This window comes from Triticum aestivum, chromosome 6B (genome assembly GCF_018294505.1).
Source record: "Triticum aestivum cultivar Chinese Spring chromosome 6B, IWGSC CS RefSeq v2.1, whole genome shotgun sequence".
Taxonomy (NCBI): Eukaryota; Viridiplantae; Streptophyta; class Magnoliopsida; order Poales; family Poaceae; genus Triticum; species Triticum aestivum.
Genome location: NC_057810.1, coordinates 347,102,494 through 347,119,041, shown reverse-complemented (window position 1 = coordinate 347,119,041; position 16,548 = coordinate 347,102,494).

The following is a 16,548-nucleotide window of genomic DNA, read 5'->3' as shown; positions in this document are numbered from 1 at the left end:
TAATAAGGAGGCACTTCCTTGCGTGCGAAGATATAGCTGGTGGGTCCCAGCTGACAGCGTGGGGACCATTTTTTCGTGAAATACAGAGGCCCTTCCGGTGGGTCCCAGCTATCAGGTGGAGGAATCATTATTTTGCGCGTAATAAGGAGGCATTTCCTTGTGTGGGGCCCCACTGTCATCCTCTTCCGATGGCTTTTGTTTGTTGACCATGTTGACCTCACTGCGCCGACAAAGCCACTGTAATGGATGCCCGCGCTGAGGGGAGTACACACGCTGACTGGTTGTCTGCGGGGTGAGGCTGACGTCGCTGGAAAATAACAGGATGTGTGGGCGGGTAGAGGGATGGCCTGGCGGCAGCACAACTAGCCACCGGAGGAGGGAGTAGGCAGTCCCGCCGGCGGTGGTTTGGGCAGCTGGAGTAGGAAGATCAGAGATTGAAGAAGCACGACAACCGTTGGATTGACATCCAACAGTCACTGCTCTGTATTGACTAAGTTGACAAAGCCTTGCGTACACGTCAAAAAAATTAGGACAATGTCATCGTCAACCTAGCAGGCCCAGAAGTCAACCTCCAAATTTGTGGAAAACAGCATACAACCCATTAGCCATTATTTTAGTACTTTACAACCCATTTCCTAATTCTTAAGGATATTTAAAGCCCATATTCATTTTATTAGCATTACAGACCATATATTTTGGGCACTGCTAAAAAAATCAACGAAATTTTTCATATTTCGGTGGGGTCCGAACTCTTTTAATCATGAAATTTCGAGTTATGTTAAAAATAATTTTTCAAAAATTATATCAAAATAAAATTCAAAAAACAATTCTTTGCAAAAAATGAATGAAATTTAAAATCTTAACCCGCAAGATGCCCGTTCGTTGCACAGAACATGAAGATGCATTTGTATGAGTAGTTTATCTTGTGGGAGAAAAGATGATATTTTAATGTAATTGCTAGTTGGCTTTGGTTTTTATAAGAGTAGAGAGTAGAGAAATCCAGAAAAAAAATGATATTTTAATGTAATTGCCGGTTGGCTTTGGTTTAAAAATTTACAGCCCATTTCTTACAACTTATAGCCCATTTTCTGGGGAAGCCCATTTCTTACTACTTACATCCCTCCGCGTCTTGAAAGATTTGCAGCCCAGCAGGGCTGAGAAAAGCAAGTAGGCCTCAGTTTTGGTATTCTCCAAAAAAAAGAACTGGGCTAGCCATTTTCAGAAAGAAAAAATATATCAACTGGGCTCGTCATGTGCGTAAAATAAAAGCATAAGCGTGGGCTAGACGGGCCACAACCCCCGCACAACACGCAGTTGAGCTCCGTCTCTGAAACTAAAAACCAATTGGGCGAGTTGCTGGGTCCCTGGTGTTATCCGCTCATTGTGTAATTTTCTCATTTATTAACTACATTGACAATGGTGTGGGACCTAGTTGTCAAACAATTAGGAGGAAGTATTTTTTTGGCTTGTAATAATGAGGCACCTGCTTGCGTAATGCAATGACCCTGGTGGGTCCCTACTGTCAGCCTCTCCACGTACAGTCATCTCCTGATTCCTCTTGGTTGTTGACCATGTTGATAACGCCAGATGGAGGTGGGCACAGCAAGCGAACCAAGGCGGAGAACGACGGCGAGGCCTCGGACGGGAACGAACAGTAGCCGTGGAAGATGCGGTAGTGTAATGGCAGGTAGAGGGGAGTATGAGGGCAACAACATGCAACTCAAGCTTACAAATGTTACAAAAACCCCAAGGATTAATTGTTCATCAAACTTTTAGACAAAATCCAGATTGAACATGGCAGTAACATCTAACCCAACCACTCTTTTTTGCAGTCACAAACAAATGGATCGGTCTGATCAATAAAATCAACATCCTATGCAAAAAGAATTATTCCAGGATGACTACAACTTGTTGTAAATAGAAGCCGAGCACGTTTAGAAGCCCATTTGTCCACCTAAAACTTCTTTTTTTGCTATTCAACGTGTCCGTCCGTGAGAAATCTCTTGCGGTACAATTTAAGCATCATGGACAATAGTAACCTCGCATTCAATAGGAAGAATGTGACAAAGCTTTTGTTTGGCTGGTTGGATGCATATCCTTCCATCGTTATTGTCCTCAAACAAATGTCATGAGAACTGAGAAAATCCTGGTGCTTATTACGCCACTGATTGGTTATATGTTTTGCTCCATATGGTCGTGCCTAAGTAGACATGAAGATTAAAAACAGTTAAGGTCTAAAAAAGAGTATGTCGGAAGAACGACAGCTAAACGGTTAATTCTAGTACAATATATACGGGCTTTCAATGTGCATGAAATCATCAGCTCTATATATAAATTCTCCAGAAATCGAAAGCATCGCAGCAAGCCAATAGATATGTTCAAATCAAAACTAAACATTCTGATATATAAGATCTTGAAAGAGTCCAGTAGCATTGATAGGCTATCAATGGACAAACTCTTCATTGAGCATATAACATAATATTAGTACCCAAAGTGTACTCCAAGATGATATAAAACTTATGCGCACAAATGAAAAATGCAGCTTATGATTATAAATGTGTAGATGATAATATACGGTACCTGAAAAAGTGAGGAGCCAAACACCAACTTCTTGTGATCATTAAATGGGTCACGAATTACACCCAAGGTCTCCAGTTTGGGCGCAGAGACGACAATTATTTGTGAAGGTTTATAACAATCATCAAGGAACAACCTTTGAAGTGAAGGGGCATCTTCGGTGATGAGCTGCTGTCCTTCAAAACAAATTCCAATGCTTTTAAGGTGAGGCAACTTTATTTGGAGACAACTGATAGGGATTTCTATTCCCAAAACAATCAGCAAGCACTCCAGGGCAGGGCAACTTGAGTGGATGATGTTGTGCAGTGAGGCCTCCGACAGATAAACCACCACAACCAAAAGTTTTTTTAGCAGTGGGAGTCAAAGCATTTGTACCAGATCATCTGGTAGATGGCGCCGGGCGAAGGTGGAGGTGTGGAGAGAGGAGGAAAACCGCAAGATGGACAATGGTGGTGTGGGCACGAATTCTTGGTGTGTTCGTGGCATGAAACTTTTGTGGTAATGGTAGAACTCGAATTGCTGGAGTTTTCCGAATTCAGGGGATGTTAGCCAAGTGTCCACCGTGCCGGGTATGGACAGCAGGTAGCATGTCGGGATGCAGAGACACTGAATGGGGCCCTACTGGTGAGAGGAGACGATGGCTCTAAGGAGATCAATCTCAGGAAGGACAGATATCTGTTGACTGTCGAGATTTAGGGGCGTGGTGCGCCATAGAGGGCGCCACCGAGTTGAGAGGACTTGTGTGGGGCAGCAATCCTTGTTGGGGAGAAGCGAGATGATCTCCTCAAGGATGACGTCCGGGAGATCGCTGATGTGGTCCACCAGAGATTCTACCGGTTCCTCTGATCCGGGTGTGTGTGGGGGGGGGGGCTCGCTGCTTCTCCCCGCGCTGCTGGGTGCGAGATCTACAACCAGCATGGCCGCTGGTGGGAGCCTCATCTTCTTGGCACTGGGGCCAGTCGACTCCATTTTCCTTGTGGGCATCGTGCCGAGCTCACGGGTTTGAGCGGAGTAACCAGAGATGAGCCTAGTGGCAGTGCGAGTGGGGAAGAAGGAGGGCTGGGGATTTCTATAGGAGTGGAAGAAGAGGAGTAGGTGTTTTCTGTACAAGTGATGAGAAGGTGAGTAGGGGTTTTCTGGATGAATGAGGAAGATGGGGAGCGGCGGGAATTGGGGGGAGACGGAAGCGGGAGAGCGAGCTACAGTATAAGTGGAAGAGGAGGAAGGAGGGTTTTTCTGGGATCCCCCTCTTCAATAAAAATGGGCTTCTCCTCGCAAAAAACAAAAACAAATGGGTTTTAAGATGGATAGGCTTTTGTATCGGCCCAGTCGGCTGCACGTGTTTCGTACTGGAGGGCCTTGTGCTAGAGGCAGCCCGAGACACTCTCCATCTTATTGCCCATTCGAAAGAAAAGAGATGCCTCCAGCTTATGGCTACTCATCGGTAACGTTTTTCAACTTGGCATCCACCAAATTAGAGGATGCGGTACTGGATGCAGACACTCACATTAAACTAACCTTCAGAAGATACGGTATGCATACTAACATTCAAAAGAACAAAAGTTCAGCATGTTTATGCATCTCAACGATTCACCATACTATAACCAATACAAAGCTATGAGAAGGGTGTGGAAATAAAGAAAATCAGTCGATGCTTCTCTGAGCAAAGGGCCTCCCCGCGCATGCATTAATTTCCCGGGCGTGCTTGTTTCTTCTCAATGTTGCGAGCACTTTGAGCATGTTGGCAACTCCACAGCTAGCTAGCTTCCTCATGTTGCAATTGATGCTGACACATTTGCAGCAAACACATGAGGTAATAGAGATGACTCAACATGAGTCCATATTGTGTAGTTCCCCTGAAATCATCTTCATTGTCCTGAATATGAAAAGATTGGAAAATAATAGCTATTCTTAAACGGTGTTGCAAAACAATAGAAAATATCAATAGCTCGGCATGACAAAACACGATCATCTGGACGAAGGGGATACTGACCTGCCTAAGGAAGATTATATATAATTCCATAAGTCCTTAGTTTATTTCCACCTTCGGTTGCACTTCTTGTTGTTTTGGGGCTGGTTGGGCTGGAAGTTCTTCTTGTGTACCATGAGGGCACTAGAAGCTCCCTTAGCGACCCGAGCACGTTTGTTTTTTGCTCTCGCCTTCTCTTAAAAATCAAGAGTGCTAATGAGATCCGAAATAGAAAACTCATGTCTGTTGTTTTTCAGAGAAGTAGCAAAAAATTTCCACGAAGGTCGAAGCTTGGCAATGATGGTCCCAGTAACAAATTTGTCTGGCAACACAGACTTAAAGTACTCAAGTTCCTTAGTGAGTGACTATTATCATGCTCATGCAAATTCTAGAATAGATCACATTAAAAAATGGTGCAACTCACACTCACCTACTCACACCACACTTGGAGCATGGTTAATAGTATAGCCAACATCCGGTTATATGAAGTTCACACATCATCTAGAAGCAACCTAATAGCCTGCTAGTACAATAGTTAGTCCCTTTAGTATAGTACTATATCATTAATAATGGCCCCACCTTTTGTCTCACAAAGTATGTTGGAGCTCCTGCTACAACCGGTTACAAGTTTACAATCCGCTTCTCTTCTCTCTCCTCTTCTCTCTCCTTCAACTAAGCACAAATACTATATTTAAATCCTTATAGCCTGCTTATGTAATCTAGTTGTAGTACCTGCTCTAAAGTTACTCTCCACTATGTAGTCTGAAATGCCGGGCGTGCGGCGGGTAGTGCCCTCAATCGGCGCGCCGCTTCAATGGCGGAAGCATGAGAGGTCGCGTCGCCCTGACTTGCCATCAATGTGGAGCGGCGGGCTCAGCTGGCGCCAGGCAGGAAGTGCACGCGGGAGGGGGGGTTTGTTGGGCCAAGAAGGTGAGAAGCCTACTTGGGATCGGTCCAGACGGGGAAATATCATGTGCTCCCATACTCACTAGTACTTTCATGCATATGACACTAGTCTATGTTACTACTCCCTCCTTTCCGGTTTATAGAGATGTTTAGAGTAACATAGTAATATGTTACAGTATAAGTTACTCCCCACTATGACTAGCCTTGGCCTCTACCAGTGCTCCACCTTGTATAACTGCTAAGCCTGCCACGTAGGCATAAAATATGATGTGGCAAGTTAATTAAGAAGAGAGAGACTAGTTTGGTCACCCCAGGAAGAAATGGTGGAAAGACAATTTTGAGTCTATAGCTAATTAAATGAAGCAAGCTTAGTAACTACAATCTAAGCACCTATGCATTGGAGACTTGAGTTGCTAAGCCATTTAATGCACTTAGCACCTCATCTAAGCACATTTTCATTGGAAGAGGTCTTAATTCGATACGGTATCATAATATGATACTCAACTCTCTCTTTCTTCATTTAATTCTACGCCACCTCATCAAATTTGCCTACTACTAGTTGGCATGCATGATACTACTTATAATACTCCCATTACAACTAGCCTGGTAGAATTAAAATACCTAATCTAAGTGGTCGCTGCTCGATCTCTTTGTCCTCCTCCAGCATCCGACAAAAGAATAATCGTGCAAGACACCCATTGTATTCACCAGCGTCGCCTCGGCGGTGGCCTTCATGGGATACAATCGACGGCGGCCTCTTGTGTTCTACTTCTCGTCGATGATGGCGGAGGGCAGGGACGTGCTGCCTGTCACCTCGTCGACATCCCCATAGCCGCATCACCTCGTCGACATCTGCGGCAGCTTCTTTCTCTGCCTGCATGTCGTGGCTATGAGTGCGTCGATGGCGGATGGCGCAGTCGCAGACACTCTAGGCAATGTATCACGCGGTGGCGTCAAGGGCTGCGATGATGCCTATGCCGCCGTGCTCCCCGACAAGCCGATGTGGAGCAAGTTGGCACACTTCCTCGAGTTGTATTGGAAAGGCCAGTTGCGGAACCACGCGCTGGCTTAGTGCGGCAAGTGCCTCCGACAGGCTAGGCGAGGTAGGTGGAGAAGCGAGCTGCCTCGCTCGTAACTGTCGGGCTCGGCGGGCCACCCACCGGATAACTGCTCTTCCTGCTCGTCGAATGCCACCGAAAGAGTGGACAAAATGGTGGAACGAGGAGCTTGGCCAGTGTCCTGCTCCTGAATGGACGTGTGTGGCCGGAGTTGGTTTCTCGCATTCCACGCGGTTTTAAATGTAGGTTTTTGAATTTGGGAGGAGGTGTTTACAACTGGGAGTGCAGCGGGCCGCGCCCTGGGCCGGCGCGCCGCTCAAACGGCAGACACAGTGAGAGGTCACATCCGCCCTGACCCCCTTGACCGTGGACCTTGATGGTGTACATCACATTTGTGTCCAGATTTGAGATGCCACGTGTACGAGATGAATGACTCCAAGCTCAACCACCGTGATGCAAGAGGTGCGAGCTGAGGAACACTGTTGGAGACACCCCTCTCAGACTAGCCACAATAGGTAGTAACATAGACTAGTAAGAGGCTCATGTTACTAGTCTATGTTACTACCTCTATAGTAACATATGTGTGGTAACATGCAACACGTCATTTATTAGTCTATAGACACATTAAACCCGGGAAAACATCGGGCCGGGCTTGACAAAGCCCAAAGAAAAAATCCCAAGCCCGAGCCCGGCCCGGCCCGGCCCAAAGTACATGAATAGTGACATTTTTTAATTAAATTAATCATTTTCGGGATATTATATTAATTTATTGTACCTATATTTCATATAAAATATGATTATATATATAGAGAGAGCCTTATTCAGGCTTTCGAGCCGAGCTTCGGGTCAGAAAATGGAGCCCGAGCCCCGCCCGAATGTCGGGCTTCGGGTTGGGGCCGACGGGCTGGGTTGTCCATGTCTGGGTCTAAGACACATCTTGCCTTGATTTGTGTGATGTTACTACTTTCCTCTCTTTCTTCGTTTATTGCTTGCCACATCATCTACTTTATCTAGACATGTGTGATGTTACTACCTATGTTAATCCCACTATGGGTAGTCTCATAATTTTCCTCGTCATCATATGAGTCCTAGAAGATCTCACCCACATCATCATTAGGCATGCAGCTGCCTTGATAGACAACATGCGCAGAAGGAGTAGAGGCGACTGGGGACACACCACATCGTGGGCACTCCGTACGTGCTCGTGTGCATGCAGCGTGCGTGCTTTTCCATCGGTGCTAGCTCTAAGGCCGAGGTTGTGGTTGTCTTCATCTCCGACTAGTCGTTGAGCAACGACGGCAAAGAGGTGCTGCAAGAGATGTGTAGGCGCCCTTGTGTGCGAGCTTCGCCGTAGCATGACGAACCGGACGTTGCCACAGATGGCGCACGCCTCCATGCAGCCGAGTGTGTACACATGCATGTGTTATTCACGTGGATTCAGCGGCCGAGTGTGTGTGCATGCATGTGTTGTGTACGTGCGTTGTGTGCTCCATGTTGTGCACGTATGTGCATGAGTTGGATCAGCATGAGTTAGTGTGTTGGCGTGTGTACATGCGTGGCTGCATGCGTCCTGTACATGCGTGGCTTCTTGCGTGGTTATCAATATAAACTATAAAACATCTTCAACTTAGCATCCTGATGTATCGTCTCTAGTGGTTAGCGAAGAGTTCATGTTCTTTTATTTGTTTATAGGTGGGCAGGCAGCAAAAAAGGGGAAAACGCGCAAGGTTCCTTGCAGATGCTCCACCGCGAGGTTCCTTGCTCCTTCTCGGTCGTTTGGAATCTATGTTCTTCAACTCTTTTTTTTATGTGAGCTTTGTTCATCCTTTTGCCTACACACAAGACATCTAGCATCAAGGTGCACGTGGCATGCAAGAAAATGGAGATAATCACATAAGCAGTGCATTAGTGAGTCGTGCACTTCGATGGCACCTATTATGCAATATTTGTTTCTCCTCAATGGCATCTGAATAGTGCACATACTCAACGATGGAGCACGGGATGGTAGCCATGACATGATCAGCCCCTTTTTTGGAGAGAGTGCATACTAAATAACTTTGATGTGTCCCTCAACTCGCAGAATGACGAGAACTTGCTTACTATGCCTTCTCCCTCGCCAATGCATGCGTGGTGGCTCGCAGCACGAGGAGAAACTTTTGCTTACAAGTGGTGGACGTGCAACAGTTCATTTGGTGTCAGATTGCCAGAAGTACTACTGTAGTACCATCATTATTGTTCGACTTTCGGAAGAGGCAAAGAACCAAGCGCAAGGTCACCTACAAACCTTAGGCTAGGCATAGTGGGAGTAACATAAGTAGGGGTACCTCCTTTTTTTATTCTAGAAACAACCACACACGAATATTGGACGGTAGCAGCACAGCAACTAAATCAAAAATCGAAACCAACCAATGAACTACTACTAATGGTGAGCATTTTCTAGTACGTATCATGTACTCCGTCTGTCCATGTATACAGGGCTTAATGCATTTTCCGAGACTAACTTTAGCCCTGTTTGGATCCATGGGTTAGAGTTAGTTTGAGCTAGTTGGGGCTCAAATAGCCCGGAAGTATCCAATCATGAGGGTTAAATTGGAGCAAGTTGCACCGAACCCACAAAAAAAACTATCCCACCCAAGAGGTGCTAATTGGGGATAGTTCTCATTGGGCCCACTGAAAATCAGTTTTCTCTCTCCATCAAGTGCATTTATTGTCAATCTAACCCTCTCACCCAAACACCTATTTGGCTACAGTTAGTTCAGGGTTAGTCATGAGTTAGTCTAACCTCTAGCTAAGTTAGAGTATCCAAACAGGAGCAGTATAGGACATGCAAGTTGCTCAAAGCATACCGTCAAATTCATACATGAAAGGATATTTTTTTAAACGGAACATGAAAGGATCATCGAATGATATAATTTTCTAATTATATAAAATCTTATCAATAGTCAAATACATCCTCGAAGAATACATTAGGCCCTATATAAAATCTTATCAATAGTCAAAACCAAGTGTTCTAAACGAATTCAAAATGAGAAACTGGACCCACTCACGGCACGGCACGCTTGTCTCGTTTGGTCCGTCGGTCAAAGCGCTTCCTCCTCTTGGCATAACAATAGAGTACAGTATTTTTTTAGAATGCTCTTGGCATGTCGCTAACATGTGATGAGTTAACCGACCTCAATAGACGGCAAAAACGCCAGCCCACCGCACTTTGAGAGAGACGAGGAGCGAGAAGCAACACGGGCTGCTGGACTACTAGAGCTAGGTGTCGTGCGGAGGCCAAGAAATATGGTGATAGCATGGGTTAGCCATGTAGTATGATGTAACTACACTGGGCTTCCGTGTTTCGTACTCTTCCAGTCCATTGTGGAGATGATTGGTTGATTTTATATCGCTGAATAATATAAAATATTATGAGTGCACACGCTCCACCACGAGGTTCCTTGCTCCTTCTTGGTCGTCGGGAATCTATGTTCTTCCACTCTCTTTTTTTGACATGAGCTTTGTTCATCCTTTTGCGAACACGCGAGACATCTAGCATCAAGGTGCATGTGTCATGCAAGAAAATGGAGATAATCAGATAAGCAGTGCATAAGTGAGCCGTGCACTTTGATGGCACCTACTACGCAATTTTTGTTCTCCTCGATGGCACGTGAATAGTGCATGTACTGAACGACGGAGCACGGGATGGTAGCCATGACATGGTCAGCCCTTCTTTGGAGAGAGTACGTACTAAATAACTTTGATGTGTCACGTCAACTCGCAGAATAACGAGAAACTTGCTTACTACGCCTTCTCCCTCACCAACGCGTGTGCGGTGGCTCGCAGCACAAGGAGAAAGTTTTGCTTACAAGCGGTGGACGTGCATCAGTTCATAGTGGGAGTAACATAGGTAGTAACATAGTGCAATCAAAGACAAATTTGCTTATGTGGTATGTATTTAATGAGGAGAGATGTGTTTAGAGTAACATAATATGCTTCTGTAACATAGCACTTACCAAGAGAGGATGAGCCTACAAGGTAATAAATGAAGCCAACTAGTATGACACTACTACTATGTTACTTTGCATTATGGAGGTAGTAACTTAGGCTAGTGTCATATGCATGACACTAGTCTAAGTTACTCTGCACTATGTACATCCTAAGAGCATGGTTAATAGTATAGCCAGCTGATTTGACTGCTCACTAGTCATTACTACTGCGGCTCAACGACCGGGGTGAATCTTTCCCTGCAGTTGTGCACTCAATATTGTTGCATGGTAGGTGGAGCCGGACGAAGGATTTGTTTATATGTATGCATAATTTTAATGAAATTGTACTGTGATGCTATGAAGGTTTCAACTTTGGTTCCTGCAGGAAAAAAAGGTTTCAACTTAGGCTTCATGTCTCTTGCCTCAAGATTATCTCGTTACAACATTCCATCAAATACAAATGAAACTACCATGGCTGCTAATATGTCCATTTGGCATCATGCTTTTATATCAATATTTATTGCATTATGGGTTGTTATTACACATTATATCTCAATACTTATGGCTATTCTCTCTTATTTTACAAGGTTTACCATGAAGAGGGGGGATGCCGGCAGCTGGAATTCTGGTTGGAAAGGAGCAAACATTGGAAACCTATTCTACACTGCTCCAAAAATCCTGAAACTCCACAAAACTTATTTTTAGAATTAATAAGAATTATTGAGCGGAAGAAACACCTCAAGGGGCCCACACCCTGGCCAGGAGGGTGGGAAGCGCGCCCACCCCTACTGGGCGCGCCCCTGTCTCCTGGGCCCCCTGGTGGCCTCCGGTGTCCATTTTCTGCTATATGAAGGCTTTTACCCTCGAAAAATCGTGGCGAAGCTTATGGGACGAAACTCCGCCGCCACGAGGCAGAACCAATCTAGGGCTCCGGCAGAGCTGTTCTGACGGGGACACTTCCCTCCGGGAGGGGGAAATCATCACCATCGTCATCACCAACGATCCTCTAATCGGGAGGGGGTCAATCTCCATTAACATCTTCACCAGGACCATCTCCTCTCAAAACCCTAGTTCATCTCTTGTATCCAATCTTGTATCCAAACCACAAATTGGTACCTGTGGGTTGCTAGTAGTGTTGATTACTCCTTGTAGTTGATACTAATTGGTTTACTTGGTGGAAGATCATATGTTCAAATCCTTAATGCATATTATTACTCCTCTGATTATGAAAATGAATATGCTTTGTGACTAGTTACGTTTGTTCCTGAGGACATGGGTGAAGTCTTGCTATTAGTAGTCATGTGAATTTGGTATTCATTCGATATTTTGATCAGATGTATGTTGTCTTCTCCTCTAGTGGTGTTATGTGAACGTCGACTACATGACACTTCACCATTATTTGGGCCTAGAGGAAGACATAGGGAAGTAATAAGTAGATGATGGGTTGCTAGGGTGATGGAAGCTTAAACCCTAGTTTATGCGTTGCTTCGTTAGGGGCTGATTTGGATCCATATGTTTAATGATGTGGTTAGGTTTACCTTAATACTTCTTTTGTAGTTGTGGATGCTTGCAATAGGGGTTAATCATAAGTGGGATGCTTGTCCAAGTAAGGGCAGTACCCAGCAACTGTCCACCCACATATCAAATTATCAAAGTACCGAACGCGAATCATATGAGCGTGATGAAAACTAGCTTGACGGTAATTCCCATGTGTCCTCGGGAGCTCTTTTCTCATTATAAGAAATTGTCCAGGCTTATCCTTTGCTACGAAAAGGATTGGGCCACCTTGCTGCACTTTAGTTACTTTCATTGCTTGTTACTCGTTACAATTTGTCTTATCACAAAACTATCTATTACCTACAATTTCAGTGCTTGCAGAGAAAACCTTACTGAAAACTGCTTATCATTCCCTTCTGCTCCTTGTTGGGTTCGAAACTCTTACTTATCGAAAGGACCACGATAGACCCCCTACACTTGTGGGTCATCAAGACTCTTTTCTGGCGCCGTTGCCGGGGAGTGTAGCGCTTTTGGTGAGTTTAACTTGGTAAGGAAACATTTATATAGTGTGCTGAAATTTTCTGTTACTTGTCACTATGGAAACTAATCCTTTGAGGGGCTTGTTCGGGGTATCTTCACCCCGACCAGAAGAGCAAAGAGTTGCTCCTCAACCTACTGAACTTTTTGAAAATATTTACTTGGAGATTCCTTCGAGTATGATAGAGAAACTGCTAGCTAATCCATTTGCAGGAGATGGAACATTGCATCCTGATTTACACCTTATCTTTTTGGATTATTCAAGCTTGCACGTATTCCCGACGATGTTGTCAAAAGGAAGGTCTTCCCTTTATCTTTGAAGGGAGATGCATTGACATGGTATAGGCTATGTGATGATACAAGATCTTGGAATTATAAACGATTGAAGTTGGAATTTCACCAGAAGTTCTATCCTATGCATCTTGTTCATCGTGATCGTAATTACATATATAATTTCTGGCCCCGCGAAGGAGAAAACATCGCTCAAGCTTGGGAGAGTCTTAAGTCAATGTTATATTCATGCCCCAATCATGAGCTCTCCAAAGAAATGATTATTCAAAAAATTTATGCTCGTCTTTCTCTCAATGATCGCAACCTGCTTGATACTTCCTGTGCTGGTTCTTATATGCTAAAGACTATTGATTTCGAATGGGACTTATTGGAAAGAATTAAATGCAACTCTGAATATTGGGGTTCGGACGATGGTAAGGAGTCAGGTATGACACCTAAATTTGATTGTGTTAAATCTTTTATGAATACCGATGCTTTTCGTGGATTTAGCGCTAAATATGGACTTGACTCTGAGATAGTAGCTTCTTTCTGTGAATCTTTTGCTACTCACGTTGATCTCCCTAAGGAGAAGTGGTTTAAATATAATCCTCCTGTTGAAGTAAAAGTAGTTACACCTATTACAGTTGAAGAAAAGACTGTCGCCTATAGTTATCCTATTGTTCCTAGTACTTATGTTGAGAAACTTCCTTTTCCTGTTAGGATAAAGGATCATGCTAAAACTTTGACTGTTGTTCGTAAGAGTAATACTAGGACTTATACACCTCATGAGGAAATTAAAGTTGAACCTAGTATTGCTATGGTTAAAGATCTCTTGGATGATCATTTAGATGGGCATGTTATTTATTTTTGTGGTGAGACTGCTAATATTGTTAGACCAGATACTAAGATACATAGACCTTTGGTAGGCATGCCTATTATTTCTGTTAAAATAGGAGATCATTGTTATCATGGCTTATGTGATATGGGTGGTAGTGCTAGTGCAATACCCTATGACTTATATAAAGAAATTATACATGATATTGCACCCATTGAGTTGGTAGGTATTGATGTTACTATCAAGCTTGCCAATAGAGATATTATTTCACCAGTTCGGATTGTTAGAGATGTTAAAGTCTTGTGTGGGAAGGTAAAATACCCTGCTGATTTTCTTGTTCTTAGTTCCCCACAAGATGACTTTTGTCCCATTATTTTTGGTAGCCCCTTCTTGAATACTGTTAATGCTAAGATTGATTGTGAAAAGGATACTCTCACAATTGGCTTAGATGGTCTGCCTCATGAGTTTAATTTTGCTAAGTTTCATAGACAACCTCGTGATAGAGAATCACCTAGTAAGGATGAGATTATTGGTCTTGCTTCCATTGCCGTGCCTCCTACTGATCCGTTAGAACAATATTTGCTTGACCATGAAAATGATATGTTTACAAAGGAAAGAAGGGAAATAGATGAAGTGTTCCTTAAACAGGAACCTATGCTGAAGCACAACCTTCCCGTTGAAATTCTTGGGGATCCCCCTCCACCCAAGGGTGATCCCGTGTTTGAACTCAAACCATTACTTGATAATCTTAAGTATGCTTATCTTGATGAAAACAAAATATATCCTGTTATTATTAGTGCTAACCTTTCAGAGCATGAAGAAGAAAGATTATTGAAAACTCTGAAGAAGCACCGTGCTGCTATTGGATATACTCTGGATGATCTTAAGGGCATTAGTCCCACGTTATGCCGACACAAAATTAATTTGGAGGCTGATGCTAAACCAGTTAGAGATCCTCAACAACGATTGAATCCCAAGATGAAAGAAGTGGTAAGAAAGGAGATCCTAAAGCTCCTTGAAGCAGGTATAATTTATCCCGTTGATGATAGTGAATGGGTAAGCCCTGTCCACTATGTTCCTAAAAAGGGAGGTATTACCGTTGTTCCTAATGATAAAGATGAATTGATCCCACAAAGAATTATCACAGGTTATAGGATGGTAATTGATTTCCGTAAATTAAATAAAGCTACTAAGAAAGATCATTACCATTTACCTTTTATTGATCAAATGCTAGAAAGACTATCCAAACACACACATTTCTGCTTTCTAGATGGTTATTCTGGTTTCTCTCAAATACCCGTGTCAGCTAAGGATCAATCGAAAACCACCTTTACTTGCCCTTTCGGTACTTCTGCTTATAGACGTATGCCTTTTGGTTTATGTAATGCACCTGCTACCTTTCAAAGATGCATGATGGCTATATTCTCTGACTTTTGTGAAATGATTTGTGAGGTATTCATGGATGATTTCTCCGTTTATGGATCCTATTTTGATTATTGCTTGAGCAACCTTGATCGAGTTTTGCAGAGATGCGAAGACACTAGTCTCGTCTTGAATTGGGAAAAGTGCCACTTTATGGTTAATGAAGGCATTGTTTTGGGGCATAAGATCTCCGAGAGAGGTATTGAAGTTGATAAAGCCAAAGTAGATGCTATTGAAAAGATGCCATGTCCCAAGGACATAAAAGGTATAAGAAGTTTCCATGGTCATGTCGGTTTTTATAGGAGGTTCATTAAGGACTTTTCTAAAATCTCTAGGCCTCTGACTAATTTATTGCAAAAAGTTATTCCTTTTGTTTTTGATGATGATTGTGTAGAAGCATTTGAAATACTTAAGAAAGCTTTGATCACTCCACCTATTGTTCGGCCACCTGATTAGAATTTGCCTTTTGAAACTATGTGTGATGCTAGTGATTATGCTGTAGGTGTTGTTCTAGGGCAAAGAGTTGATAAGAAATTGAATGTTATCCAGTATGCTAGTAAGACTCTTGATACTGCCTAGAGAAATTATGCTACTACTGAAAAAGGGTTCTTAGTAGTTGTGTTTGCATGTGATAAGTTTAGACCTTATATTGTTGATTCCAAAGTTACTATTCATACTGATCATGCTGCAATTAAATATCTTATGGAAAAGAAAGATGCTAAGCCTAGACTCATTAGATGGGTTCTCCTGCTCCAAGAATTTGATTTGCATATTATTGATAGAAAGGGAGCTGAGAACCCCGTTGCAGACAACTTGTCTAGGTTAGAGACTGTTCTTGATGACCCACTGCCTATTGATGATAGCTTTCCTGATGAACAATTAGCGGTCGTTAATGCTTCTCGTACTGCTCCTTGGTATGCTGATTATGCTAATTACATTGTTGCTAAATTTATACCTCCTAGTTTCACATACCAGCAAAAGAAAATGTTCTTTTATGATTTAAGACATTACTTCTAGGATGACCCACACCTTTATAAAGGAGTAGATGGTGTTATTAGACGTTGTGTATCTGAGCATGAACAGGAACAGATCCTACGCAAGTGTCACTCTGAATCATATGGAGGACACCACGCTGGAGATAGAACTGCACACAAGGTATTGCAATTCGGTTTTTATTGGCCTACTCTCTTCAAAGATGCTCGTAAGTTTGTCTTATCTTGCGATGAATGTCAAAGAATTGGTAATATTAGTAGACTTCAAGAAATGCCTATGAATTATTCTCTTGTTATTGAACCGTTTGATGTTTGGGGCTTTGATTATATGGGACCTTTTCCTGCCTCTAATGGTTATACACATATTTTAGTTGATGTTGATTATGTTAGTAAGTGTGTAGAAGCTATTCCAACTAGTAGTGCGGATCATAACACTTCTATTAAAATGCTTAAATAAGTTATTTTTCCGAGGTTTGGAGTCCCTAGATATCTTATGAATGATGGTGGTTCACATTTT